Here is a 12,887-nt window from a genome sequence, read left to right on the forward strand (position 1 = left end):
AATGGCAAACTACCCTGGAAAAATTCTGCCAAGAAAACGTCATGATGTGAAGTCACTCCATGGGTTGGTAATGACTTGGTGCTTGCACAGGGGATTACCTTATCTTTTACTGCTATAGACCAAGCCAGGCAGAGGACTTGGATGAGATACTCCTACAACAGATTGCAAAGTTCTCAAAAAGAAGGGACACAGTGGTCATGGGAGATTTCAACTACCCGGACATCTGTTAAAAATGAAAGGTCAAATAAGTCCCTGAACTGTCTTGCTGACAACTTCCTTTTCCAGAAAGTGGAGAAGGAAACAAGAGGATCTGCCATCTTGGACTTACTAACAAGGAAGAACTGGCTGATGAGGTGGAAATGGTGGGCATCCTGGGCAGTAACGACCATGTGATTTTGGAATTTACAGTCTTAGGAAAGGGGGAAGCTGTATGTAGTCAGAGGTATAGGTTGGACTTCAAAAAGACAAACATGGACAAACTTATGCTGGGTAAAATCCCATGGTCAGAAATACTTAAGAAGAAGGGAGTTCATGAAGGGTGGGAGTTTCTTAAAAGCAAAATATTGAAAGCACAATCGCAGATGTGCTATTAGAAGAAAAAATGGGAGGAGCCTAAAGAAGTCAAGGTGGCTCCATAAACAGCTCTCTAAAGACTTGAGAAATAAAAAAGACTCCTTTAGGAAATGGAAGGAGGTTCTTATAACCAAGGATGAATATAAACAAATAACCAGTGCTTGTAGAGAAAGAGTTAGGAAAGCTAAAGCTCAGTATGAGCTTAGGCTAGTGAGAGATGCTAAAAACAACAAAAAATGGCTCATTTTCTTATGTTCAAAGTAAGAAAAAGAGCAAGGATATGGTAGGCCCATTGTGGGGACAGGAAAGTGAAATTGTAACAGGTGATGAAGAGAGAGAAGAACTGCTGAATTCCTACTTTTCCTCAGTCTTCTGTTCTGAGGGAAAGAGTGCTCAACATGGCAAAACCAGAACATATAATGAGGGTAGGGAGTTGCAACCAAGGATCAGCATAGGGGTAGTACATAAACACCAAGATCTTCTTCGTGGTCTCTGTGCTTCACACTCATGGGATAGTGCGCCTGCGCCGATCCCCGAATCGGTAACTGAAAAAGCCCGGGATTTTTTCGCGCTCGGCGCCAGTGAGCATGCGCACGCGACCCACTGCGCATGCCCACCAGCGCCCGCGCGACAATCCCGCCAGTTCCTTTCTGACCGCCGCGCTAGAGAGGTTCACTTTCTGCTTCCCCGGTCGGTGAGATTTTTCCTTCTCTCGTTTTTTGCCCGTTTCGCTGTGTAGATAGTTCCTTAGTTAGTCATAGTGTATAGTTAGATAGATAGTGTTTAGTAAAAAAAAAAAAAAAAAAAGCGTTTTTTTCCGTTTGTCTGGCGGCCTTGCCCCTTGGGGCGCTCCGCTTTCGCTTTCCCCCACTTTTCTCTCAGTCGTTTTTAACTGAGAGTTTTTTCTCGGGCGGCTGCTTATGGAAAGTCGCTGGGGGTTTTTCAAGCGCTGTCGTGCTTGCGGCAAGAAGATCGCCCCTCCGGACGGCCATTCCCTTTGCCTGCTGTGCCTTGGAGAAACGCACAGGGTAGAGTCGTGTCCGCATTGCCTTCGGTTCTCTAAACAGACTAGAAAGAACCGCGCGGCTCGATTATCGGCGGCACTGACTGAATCGGCGCTTCGGCCTCATCGACCGATGGAGTCATCGGCACCGAAGTCGACCGACACCCCGGCACAGGAGCTCGCATCGGCCGATGCCGCTCCGATATTGACTTTGGATCTGCCGGAGGAGCGTGGCGCTACAAACCGTTCCCACGAGGGTTCGAGTACGCCCGCTGAGAAACGCCGAGAGGACTCGGGGACCCGAGCTCCTAAGAAGGCGAAGGCGAAGTCGAAGGAGAAGCGCAAGCGACCCCGCACTCCTTCCCCGTCGGGCGATGCACCGACTTCGACAAAACCGTCAAAGTCGGCGCGGGTCTCTCCGATTCGGAGTCCATCAGTCCGTCGGCTGTCGGCGTCAGAGCACGAGCCTGAGATCGACCTCACACAACGGTCCTCATCTTCCGGCTCCCGTCGGCGGTCGATCAGTGATTCGGCGTCGGAGGTGGATGCTTCGGCACCGGTCGTAGACCCGCCGTTCAAGCCCCGACAGAGGCGAGAGCGATTTCCCGTTCTCCAGCGCTTCCCGATACCACCATGGGAACAGCGCAGGTGGCAGCCTCCCTACTCCAGATACGAATCCGTTCGTTGGTACCCCGACGACTATCCAGACTGGGAGCAAGCGTCGGAGTTTTCTTCGATGTCGAGGGTTTCACATCGATCCCGAAAGGCGTCGGCATCGGTTTCGGTTCCCCCAGACCGTCAGCTGGTTCCGATCGAGACCCCGCTAAGACCACCGCTGACTCAGCTTCCACCTCGAGAATCGACCCCGATGTTCTCGGAGCACTCTACCCAGCGAGACTCCTCTTCGTTGGAGTCGGAAACTGAAGAGCAGGAGTTGGAACCCTCACCGGGCCCCCAAACGGCGGAAGATCTCCCGATTTCGCCGTCGGAGGATCTTAAGTCTTACGGAGACCTCGTGAGGCGAATTGCTGCTACCCTCAAACTGCCTGTAACTCAGCCGGAGCCTGTAGTGGATGACAACGTGTTTGACATCATGCAACGCAACACGTCCACTGCAGTGGCCCTGCCGGTCACCAAGGTGATCCTTCAGGCCATCAAGGAACCTTGGAAGAAGCCTTCTTCGACACCGGTCTCTTCCAAACGGCTGGACCATATGTACAGGGTCCAGGAGGCAGGGGCCGAATTCTTATTCACCCACCCGCGTCCGAACTCGGTGGTGGTCTCATCCTCGTCGAAGGCCAGGAAGGTGCATTCCTCCCCGCAGGACAAGGAGGGCAGGAAGATTGATGTCATGGGCCGCAAGGTTTATTCGGCGGGGGCTCTCGGCATTAAGGTGGCCAACTACGCTGCATGCATGGCCAGATATCAGTTTGCAGTGTGGGAACAGCTCTCCCCCTTCCTCTCCTCTTTAAGCGAGGATAAGAAGACGGCGGCAATGAAATTGCAGAGGGAAGGCCTCGTTGTGGCCAGACAGCAGCTGGCCGCGGCGAAACATATGGTTGAGGCTTCAGCCAAGGCTATTACTTCGGCAGTTTGCATCCGCCGGCACTCCTGGCTCAGGTCAACGGCACTCCATCAGGACACCAAGACCTTTATTGAGGACTTACCCTTTGAGGGTGATGGACTTTTCAGCGCCACAACTGACACGGCGCTGCAAGAGTTTGACAAGAGTGTCAAGACGTCTAGGAACTTGGGTGTCCAGTCGTCCTCCAAGTCCCCTAAATCCAAGCAATGGTCCAAACCCTGGTCCAAAAAACCGTACCAAAAGTTCTCCCCGGAGCAGTGGCGTCCTCGTTCTCAACAGCCCGAAAGACCATCCTACTCCGGTAACGGCAGAAACCGTTACGGGGGCCAGCCTTCTAATAAGTCTAAAGGGGCCCGGCCACAGAAGCAGGGGGTTTGACTTCCCGCTGGCACGCGTCATCGCTCCCACTGTCGACTCCTCCATCCGTCTACGCCCTTTCCTGCCTGCCTGGGAGTTGATCTCCACAGACAGGTGGGCTCTGTCCATCGTCAAAGAGGGCTACACAATAGAGTTTATTCAGACCCCAGACCAGTCCGTGGTAGTTACCACTCCCCCTTCCCCACCTCTGCTGGCGGAGGTGAACAACCTCCTACAGAAACAAGCCATAGAGGAAGTTCCATTGGAGGCCAGGACAGGAGGTTTTTACTCCCGCTACTTCCTGGTCCCCAAACGGGACGGGGGCCTGAGGCCTATCATGGACCTTCGGAGTCTGAACAAATTTATTCGGTACCAGAAGTTCAGAATGGCCACGCTGCAAACAATCCTGCCCCTCATCAATCAAGGGGACTGGATGGCGACCCTGGATCTCAAGGATGCCTATTTTCATGTCAGCATTCATCCTGCGTTCAGGCGTTTCTTAAGGTTTGCAGTGGGTGCTCGGCATTTCCAATTCAGGGCCCTGCCCTTTGGACTGTCTACTGCCCCTCGGGTGTTCACGAAGCTGATGAGTGTGGTGGCTGCCCATCTTCGTCTGCAGGGAGTCGTCGTCTTCCCATACATCGACGACTGGCTTCTTGTGGCGAGGTCGAGGGAGAGTCTAACAACTCACATTGCTATCACTCTGCGTCTTCTCGGCACCCTGGGGCTGCAGATCAACCTGGAGAAGTCCCATCTCACTCCTTCAAGGACAGTCCAATTCATAGGGGCTCTATTAGACACACAGCAGCATCGAGCATTTCTTCCTTCGCAGAGAGCGAAGGACATCATCGCTCTGGTACAACTTCTTCAAAGACGGCGGTGGGGCACAGCCCAGCAGCTCCAGCGGATGTTGGGGTTGATGGCTGCGACGACAAGCGTGCTACGCTTCGCAAGACTGCACATGAGAGGCCTACAGTTATGGTTCTTGCGCCATTTTCGACCTCTCAGAGACTCACCTCGAAAGAGGTTCACCATTCCACTGGGGACTCTCCGCTCACTGCAAGGGTGGGGAGTAGAGAGCAACATCTGCCAAGGGGCTCCTTTTCATCTGCCGACTCCTACAGTGACCATCGCTACCGATGCTTCCATGTGGGGGTGGGGAGCTCATCTGGAAGATCTATGTGTGGGAGGCCAGTGGACACCAGAACTGCGTCGGTGCCATATAAACTATCTAGAACTGCTGGCGGTTCACTTCGCCCTTCGATCTTTCCGTCCACTGTTAGCGGGAAAGACTGTGGCATTGCTTACGGACAACACCACTGCCCTGTGCTATATAAACAGACAGGGGGGGACTGTGTCTCGCAGGCTATGCTCGCTGGCGATAGATCTCTGGGAGGAGTGCCTCCAGTGGGACATTTTTGTAAAGGCCACACATCTGCCGGGGGTCCTCAACATACAGGCGGACTCTCTCAGCAGGGGGGGAGCCTCCCCACACGAATGGGAACTGCATTGGAGGTTCCTAGAGCCAGTGTTCCAACTTTGGGGCTACCCGCAGTTGGATGTTTTTGCCACAGCGCAGAACAAGAAGTGCCCCTTGTTCTGTGCAAGGGGAGGTGCGGATCCGGCGTCCTTGGGAGACGGACTCCTACTTCGGTGGGAGGGCTGGTTCCTGTACATGTTCCCGCCCTTACCTTTGCTGACGAGGGTGGTTCACAAGCTAGTGCAGGAGAAGCCGCGCTGCATCCTAGTGACTCCGTGGTGGCCCCGTCAGAGCTGGTTCTCGATTCTGCTCCAGCAGTCGAGGGGGACCTTTTACCAGTTCCCGGCAGAACCGGACCTGTTGTCGGCCCAGGGCGGGCACGTGCTCCATCACAACGTGCCTCACCTGAAACTGACAGCGTGGTTCATCGACCCCTAGACTTTTCCTGTAGGGTCCAGCAGGTGCTTCAAAGCAGCAGGAAACCTTCCACCCGCGCCTCTTATGAGAGGAAGTGGAAGAAGTTTAGCAAATTTGTAGCTGACTCCCCGTTGCCGCCCGCCTCGGTCGGGCTGTCGGCAATCTTTGAGTTTCTTTTGTCCTTGATGGACGAGGGACTGGTTTTCTCCTCCATCAAGGTCTACCTAGCAGCTATTTCTGCTTTCCATGGTTCGGTTGAGGGTTACACCGTTTTTGCTCACCCGCAGTCAAAAAGATTCATGAAGGGGCTGTTTCGCCTCCATCCCCCTTCTAGATCCCCTCCACAGTTGTGGGACTTGACTTTGGTTCTGGACAAGTTGACTCGCCGTCCCTTTGAACCTATGGCAACGTGTTCCCTGCAACTCTTGTCTTGGAAGACTGCATTTTTGGTTGCAATCACTTCAGCACGTCGTGCGGGGGAGCTCATGGCAATGAGGTGTGACTACCCATACCTTGCCTTTCGGGAGGCTGGGGTTTCTTTGGCTCCGGACATTACATTCCTTCCTAAAGTGGTTTCCCAGTTTCACCTTGACTTTGAAGTCTGGTTGCCTACCTTTTTCCCTAACCCTTCCTCGGATGAGGAACGCAGGCTGCATGCGTTGGATGTTAAGCGTGCCCTCCTGTTTTATTTGAATCGTTCACGGGGGTTTCGTAAGGATAATCAGCTTTTTGTCTCCTACTCTGCCCCCAAGTTAGGGTCCAAGATTTCGTCTCAAAGACTTTCCAAGTGGCTCACTGAGACGATCAAACTTTGTTATTTGTTGGCTAAGAAGCCTTTACCTGGACCTGTTCGTGGACACTCCACAAGGGCGATGGCCACGTCGGTGGCATTCCTGAAGGGCGTGTCCCTGTCTGATGTCTGCAAGGCGGCTACCTGGTCTTCTCCGCATGCCTTCATGAAGCACTACGCGCTGGACGTGCATGCTCAGCAGAGGACTCGGTTGGGAGCTGTGGTGCTACAAGCTGTTTCTTCGGGCTGACCGTCTTCCCACCTCCAGGTATGCTTGCTTGCTAATCTCCCATGAGTGTGAAGCACAGAGACCACGAAGAAGATAGACAGGTTGCTTACCTGTAACTGTAGATCTTCGAGTGGTCATCTGTGCATTCACACTACCCGCCCTCCTTCCCCGCTGCTGACGGTCTCTTTCCAACAAGGGGCTCTCGGCGGTCAGGAAGGAACTGGCGGGATTGTCGCGCGGGCGCTGGTGGGCATGCGCAGTGGGTCGCGTGCGCATGCTCACTGGCGCCGAGCGCGAAAAAATCCCGGGCTTTTTCAGTTACCGATTCGGGGATCGGCGCAGGCGCACTATCCCATGAGTGTGAATGCACAGATGACCACTCGAAGATCTACAGTTACAGGTAAGCAACCTGTCTTTTCTTTAAATGAAACAAAGTCCTCAGGGCCAGATGAACTGCATCCAGTGGTACTAAAAGAACTTATGGATGTGATTTTTGAGCCTCTGGCCACTATTTTTGAGAATTATTGGAGAACAGGTGAGGTGCTGGAAGATTGGATGTGGGCGAATGTTCTCCCCATCTTCAAGAAAGGGGAAAAGGGGGATCAGTTTAACTACCAGCCTGGAAAAGTTTTAGAACAAATTATCACTCAGTCAGTCCTAGAACATTTAGAAAGGATGGCAGTGATTACTAAGAGCCAGCATGGGTTTCTCAGGAACAAGTGATGTTAGACTAACCTGATCTCTTTTTTTGGGAGAAAGTGACTACCTTGCTGGGTCAGAGGAATGCTGTAGACATAGTTTATCTTGATTTCAGTAAGGTTTTTGATAAGGTTCCATATACTATCCTTGTTGACAAGTTGGCAAATGTGGTTTGGATCCTGTTACTGTTACTTCTCAGATTGCAAAACATACGATCCATGTGCTGTGATAGTACAGGGCTTAGCAGGTTGCTGCTCTTCCTCAAGTACTGGCTGTACTTGCAGTTTTTCTAACAGAAAATGAAGGCATTTATGCTGCAAAATTCTGTACGTATTCCATAAGTGTGCTAAACAGTATAGTTTTTTATGTTAGCAAAGTTATAAGGATGCATTTTATATTGTTAAAACAGTAAAAGTGGTCTAGGTTTGGTAGAAAAGTATGTAATGCATAGATTTCAGTCCCCTTCCCCCCAGTTTCACATCTCTATAAGAGAGAAAACCAGCATTTGTATTCAAGACCATATTCTGTGATTCTCTGTCCTAGAGTGTTGACATAAACTGACTTTTTGTCTCCATTGTCGTGAGAATCTGGTTGGTGAATTTGAGGCAGGATGTCATTCTCGGCATGACCTACGAGGGCCAGAGTAGAACATCCACAGCTCTCAACCTAAAAGTTGACTTTCAACAAGAAACCCTAATGGATGTCCTGGGCTGGTGTACATTTTTATACTTGTGTGACAAGGAGCATCAACCTCCAAATGCTGGCAAAAGTGATAGGGTTGCCATCCTCCAGATGGCACCTGGAGATCTCCCTCTGTTAGTTGATCTCCAGATGACCAAGATCAGTTCTCCTGGAGAAAATGACTGCTTTGGAAAAAGGCTGCTTTGCTGTGGGATGAACATATGAAGCTGCCTTATACTGAATCAGACTCTTGGTCCATCAAAGTCAGTATTGTCTACTCAGACTGGCAGCGGCTCTCCAGGGTCTCAAGCTGAGGTTTTTCACACCTATTTCCCTGGACCCTTTCAGTTGGAAATACCGGGGATTGAACCTGGGACCTTCTGCTTACCAAGCAGATGCTCTGCCACTGAGCCACCGCCCCTCCCCGTAAGCCTTGTAAGCTCGTGGAGGATTGGCTACATCAAGCTCATGGAGGATTGGCTACATCAGGGTTGATTCCTGGCTGAACTTCCTCCCCACGTTCCAGCCCCAAATCTCCTGGTCTTTTCCAACCCAGAGCTGGCAACCCTATAGTATGTCTGACTGCAGTTTAAATCAGGTGAGTGGAAACAAGATGGGACCTTTCAAGGCTTGCATTTGGCATTGGGAATTAAAACTAGGCTACTGGGTTTTTAGAGGGAGATGGTTTTTCCTTTAATAGCAATCCCCCCCCCCCCATCCCTTTAAAATGCTCATAACAGTGTAGGAAATTGATTGGATATATTTTTCTGATATTTATTTTAATGATTTCTGTCTCACTGCCCATAACAAAGATGCTTGAGCCATTTTATGGAAAATGTAAAACTGGATCTAAACAATATTTATACGTTAAATTCAGACTTTAAAAACTTGTCCAACAAAACCTGGGCTAGGGGAGCAGGAATTGATGGATTAAATCCCCTCTTCCTTTCCCACACTGTCCCAACCAAAGTCGTGGTTGTGTTTGCAATTTACCTTTTATTTGTTGCTTTTTGCTGTCAACTCTCAGCTGACTTGGGGCAACTCTACGGGGTTTTCAAGGCAAGATGTTCAGAAGTGGTTTGCCATTGTCTGCCTCCGCGTAGCAACCCCGGCCTACCTTGGTGATCTCCAATCCAAATACTGGTCAGGGCTGACTCTGCTTAGCCGGGGCTGGCGCACAGGTTTTTGGCACCCTAGGTGAGGCCCCCACCACCCCCAACTTCCTTACCTGCTTTCAGCCTCGGGCTTGGGGTGCACAGCAGCCCCTCCCCTGGCTGCCAGGCCAAGACTAGGGTCCCACAAGAGGTGCAGTCTGCCCCCCAGGCCACCGGCAGCACTGCCCTCCTCCCGGGTGCCACATCAAAGAGGGTCTCTCAGGCCAGAGTTGGTTTGGTCTGGGCATGGAAGGCATTTGCAAGGCAGGAAGGCAGGTCCACTGGGCTGTCCCAGGTGGAGGGGGGCATAGGCCGGCCTGCGCCCTTCCCCGGCTCCTTGGCTCCTCGGAAACTCCACAGCTTCACCTCCGAGCACCCCTGAGTTCCTGCCCTCAAAGGGCACTGGAAGTGCGGGGCGGGGGAGTGGCAGCAGAAGCGAGAACGAGTGAGTGGGAAGAGGTGCTGGAGTCCTCTCTTCAGCCTCTGACTGCTGGAAAGCGAGCAAGCAAGGGAGGGAGCTCCTTCCTCCAGGGAGGCAGCCTGGGTTACCTGATGTCACCGGCTCTTGTTCCCGGCCACCGGCAGCAAGCGTGTCTTCCCCAGCTGAGAGCAGTGAGGGAGGCAGGTGGCCTCGATCTGGGCTTGCTTGGACAGCTGTGCTTTTGTTGGCCCAGCCCGTCCTGGCAGCAGCAGCCAAGGAAGAGGAGGAGAAGGCTGAGTGAACCAGGCGGCCCCCTCCCCCCTGAGCTGAGAGGCAGAGCCAGTGTGCTCCCCTCAGAGGCAGGGGGCGCTACAAGCCTCCCCATTGGTGCCCCCACATTCTGAAAATAGCGAGGCAGCAAGGTCTCTTGACAGACCTGCCTGTCTCTTTCCCTTTCTAGCCACGCAGGAGGAGGGCGGATCTCCACCTCCGGCCGTCGAGGGGCTGCGCTGCTGTGGCTGGGTGGCATGAAGCCCAACGGCAAGGCGGTGCTGCTGGAGGACATGAATGTGGGCAAGATGTCACTGCTGCTGCTGGCCACGCCGAGTCATGTGGAGTGCTGGTGCACCTTAGGCCGTTGCCTCCAGTCACTCAATGGGTGCGCCAGCCCTGTGCTTAGCTTCTGAGATCTGGTGACATCAGACCAGCCTGTCTTTACATTATCAGGCACACACTTAAAACATGTTAAGTATCTCTAAGGCATGTCAGTTGTGAAGTGGCCACGATTTTGTCTGCCCCTGCAAATATTTTGTACTTACAGATTCCATCAAGATAAATTTGTCAGACTGCTTCAATACAACATAATTTCTTAAATGGGTGTAGAGCTCAGTTCATCAGATGCATGGTGGAATCTTATGCCATGGAAATTTGTTCATCTTTAAAGTTCCACAAGAATCCTTTCTGGGTTTGTACCTGCAAAACCCCAGTCATCTTTCGGTGGGGAAGAGAATTAATTGATGTGAGTGGTCCTCTATAATGCCTGTGTGTGTGGTGTTAAGATGCAAGAGCATCATTTCAGCAGTGAATCTAGGTTTACCAGTGAATGTGCAATTGGCAATTGGCCTCAACTAATCCCATCACTCTGAGAAGAGTACCTCTGTGATATGCGTATTTCAAAACCCTGTCACTCACAGCGCACCTTACATTTTTAGGTGGGCAAAGTCAATGTGAAGTGACCCTAAGACATTTATGGCTGGGGTTCAGCTTAGAACAGGAAGCTGTTAAGTAGTAAAAGCTGGACATGTGCTTGAAAAGAGGTCAGTATAAGGGGCTCAGCACTGCAGAAATGCACAAATAGAGCAGAACAACAAAATGTAATTGGCTTAAATTTCCCTCTCAGAATTCATAATGTTGCCTTTGCAGTATTTCTTCAGTCCAGCATTGTTTATTGCAATTGAACCATAATCTTTGTGCCTGTTAAGGAATTTAGCCCCCCCTCCCCCAATACCCCGCTCCTACAAACAAGCAGTGACATTTGCTATTAAATGGTTCTTAGAGCAAAATGCTGTGAATGTTGTTTGTGTCTGTGTTCCTAACAAAAGGGAGCAGGGAGGAAGCTGAGCTGCTGCATCTGGCTGGCTTGATTTGCTTCAAGGATGACTCTGGAAAGGGAAGACCCTTCCACTGAGCAGCAGCAATTGCATAATGAAAAGCTTCTGGAAATAATTAGGGTGGGGGGGAATCAAGATAAAATTGTGTTGAAGATAGTTAAGTCTCTTTTCCCCTGGTGCATTTTAAATTGGCAAAGAAGTCTAACAGGGGCTATTAGAAACAAACCTTTACTCCCACGCAGGGTATATATAGAGATTACATTGACTTTGTTATGCAGGCATCTACTGCAAGACGACATGTTAAAATATGAACAAAACAACGGCTCCCGATCTGTGTGACTGGATGCCGCAGTGCTGCTACTGCCTGATAAACAGTGCTGGAGCCTCACGTGCTGCTCTGGGCATAGATTATCCTCCCTTTGTCACAGTTTGTGATCCAGTGTCCACTGTCTCCTTGTGTTTGTATTAATTTGCAGAGGAAAAAAGGTTACCCATTCAGTACTTGCATTTCTAGAATGGATTTTTTAAAAAATTAAAAATCCTGAAAGAATGGAGTGATTGCATAGAAGCAGCCCAAAGTGTTTCATATCCTCAGATTCCTAAACTTTCTTTTACAGTAATGTCAGCAGCTCCCTGACCTGGATAGCTAGCAGGCTAGCCCAATCTAGAAGAAGAAGAAGAAGACCACAGATTTATACCCCGCCCTTCTCTCTGAATCAGTCTCAGAGTGGCTTGCAATCTCCTTTGTCTTCCCCCCCCCTCAACTGACACCCAGCGAGGTTTTTCGAATTGAGTGAAAAATCCCGCCTACCAGATCTGTTTTTCAGTTAGCTTCCTGCGACCTGTGAGAGCCTCTTATGGTCGGTCCATATCTTATGGTCGGTCCATATCTCAAATGGGACCCTCACTCCCTCTAACCATGATCTCCATGATTTTAGTGCGAACGTTACAGCGAACACTTCCTTGTCCCAAACCGACCAATTCCTCTGATCTTGTGAGAACTTTTTAGAGATGTAAGTGCACGGTTTTAGGGACCCCCCCCCCCTCATCTGGTTGCATGAGAATTGCCCCCACGGCGACATTGCTGGCGTCACGTTGGACCACAAAGGATTTTTATTCATTGGGGTGAATCAGAATGGGTTCACTGGTGAACCGTCTCTTTAGCTTGTTGAATGCATCTTGACAGCTTTCTGTCCAATTTAGTTTTGCTCCTGGCCGCTTGGCCTCGGGACCTCTCCTTTTCGTTTTAAGGAGGTCTGTCAGTGGGAGCATGGTGTGGGTGAACCCTTGTGTAAAATTACGGTAAAAATTTGCGAATCCGATGAAGGATTGTAGCTGTCTACGTGTCCTCGGGGGTTCCCAATCTAGCACGGCTTGTATTTTGGCGGGGTCCATTGCTAACTCCTTCCCCAACACTTGGTAGTCCAGGTAATCCAGTTCCGTTTTATGGAACTCACACTTGGATAGCTTTGCATACAATTGGTTCTCATAGAAGGTGGCTAAGACTTCCCTCACCAGTTTTACATGCAAGGGGAGATCATTGGAATAAATAGTTGTATCATCCAGGTACACCACCACCCCTTGGTACAAATACTTTTGCAGGACTTCGTTTATAAAGTTCATGAAAACTCCTGGGGCCCCTTGTAACCCTAATGGCATGACTAAGTATTCAAATTGCCCCATTGGCGTATTAAACGCCGTCTTCCATTCATCCCCTTCTTTTATGCATACCCGGAAGTAGGCGTCTCTTAGATCCAGTTTGGTGAAAATCTTTCCCCCCGACACGGTGCTTAATAAATCCTTTATTAAGGGTATGGAGTACACATTTGGCTGTGGCCAGTCTGATGAACCCCCGCTTTAAGTTCTTGTCTAGAAACTTACGGAGCTC

This window comes from Heteronotia binoei, chromosome 11 (assembly GCF_032191835.1).
Source record: "Heteronotia binoei isolate CCM8104 ecotype False Entrance Well chromosome 11, APGP_CSIRO_Hbin_v1, whole genome shotgun sequence".
NCBI lineage: Eukaryota > Metazoa > Chordata > Lepidosauria > Squamata > Gekkonidae > Heteronotia > Heteronotia binoei.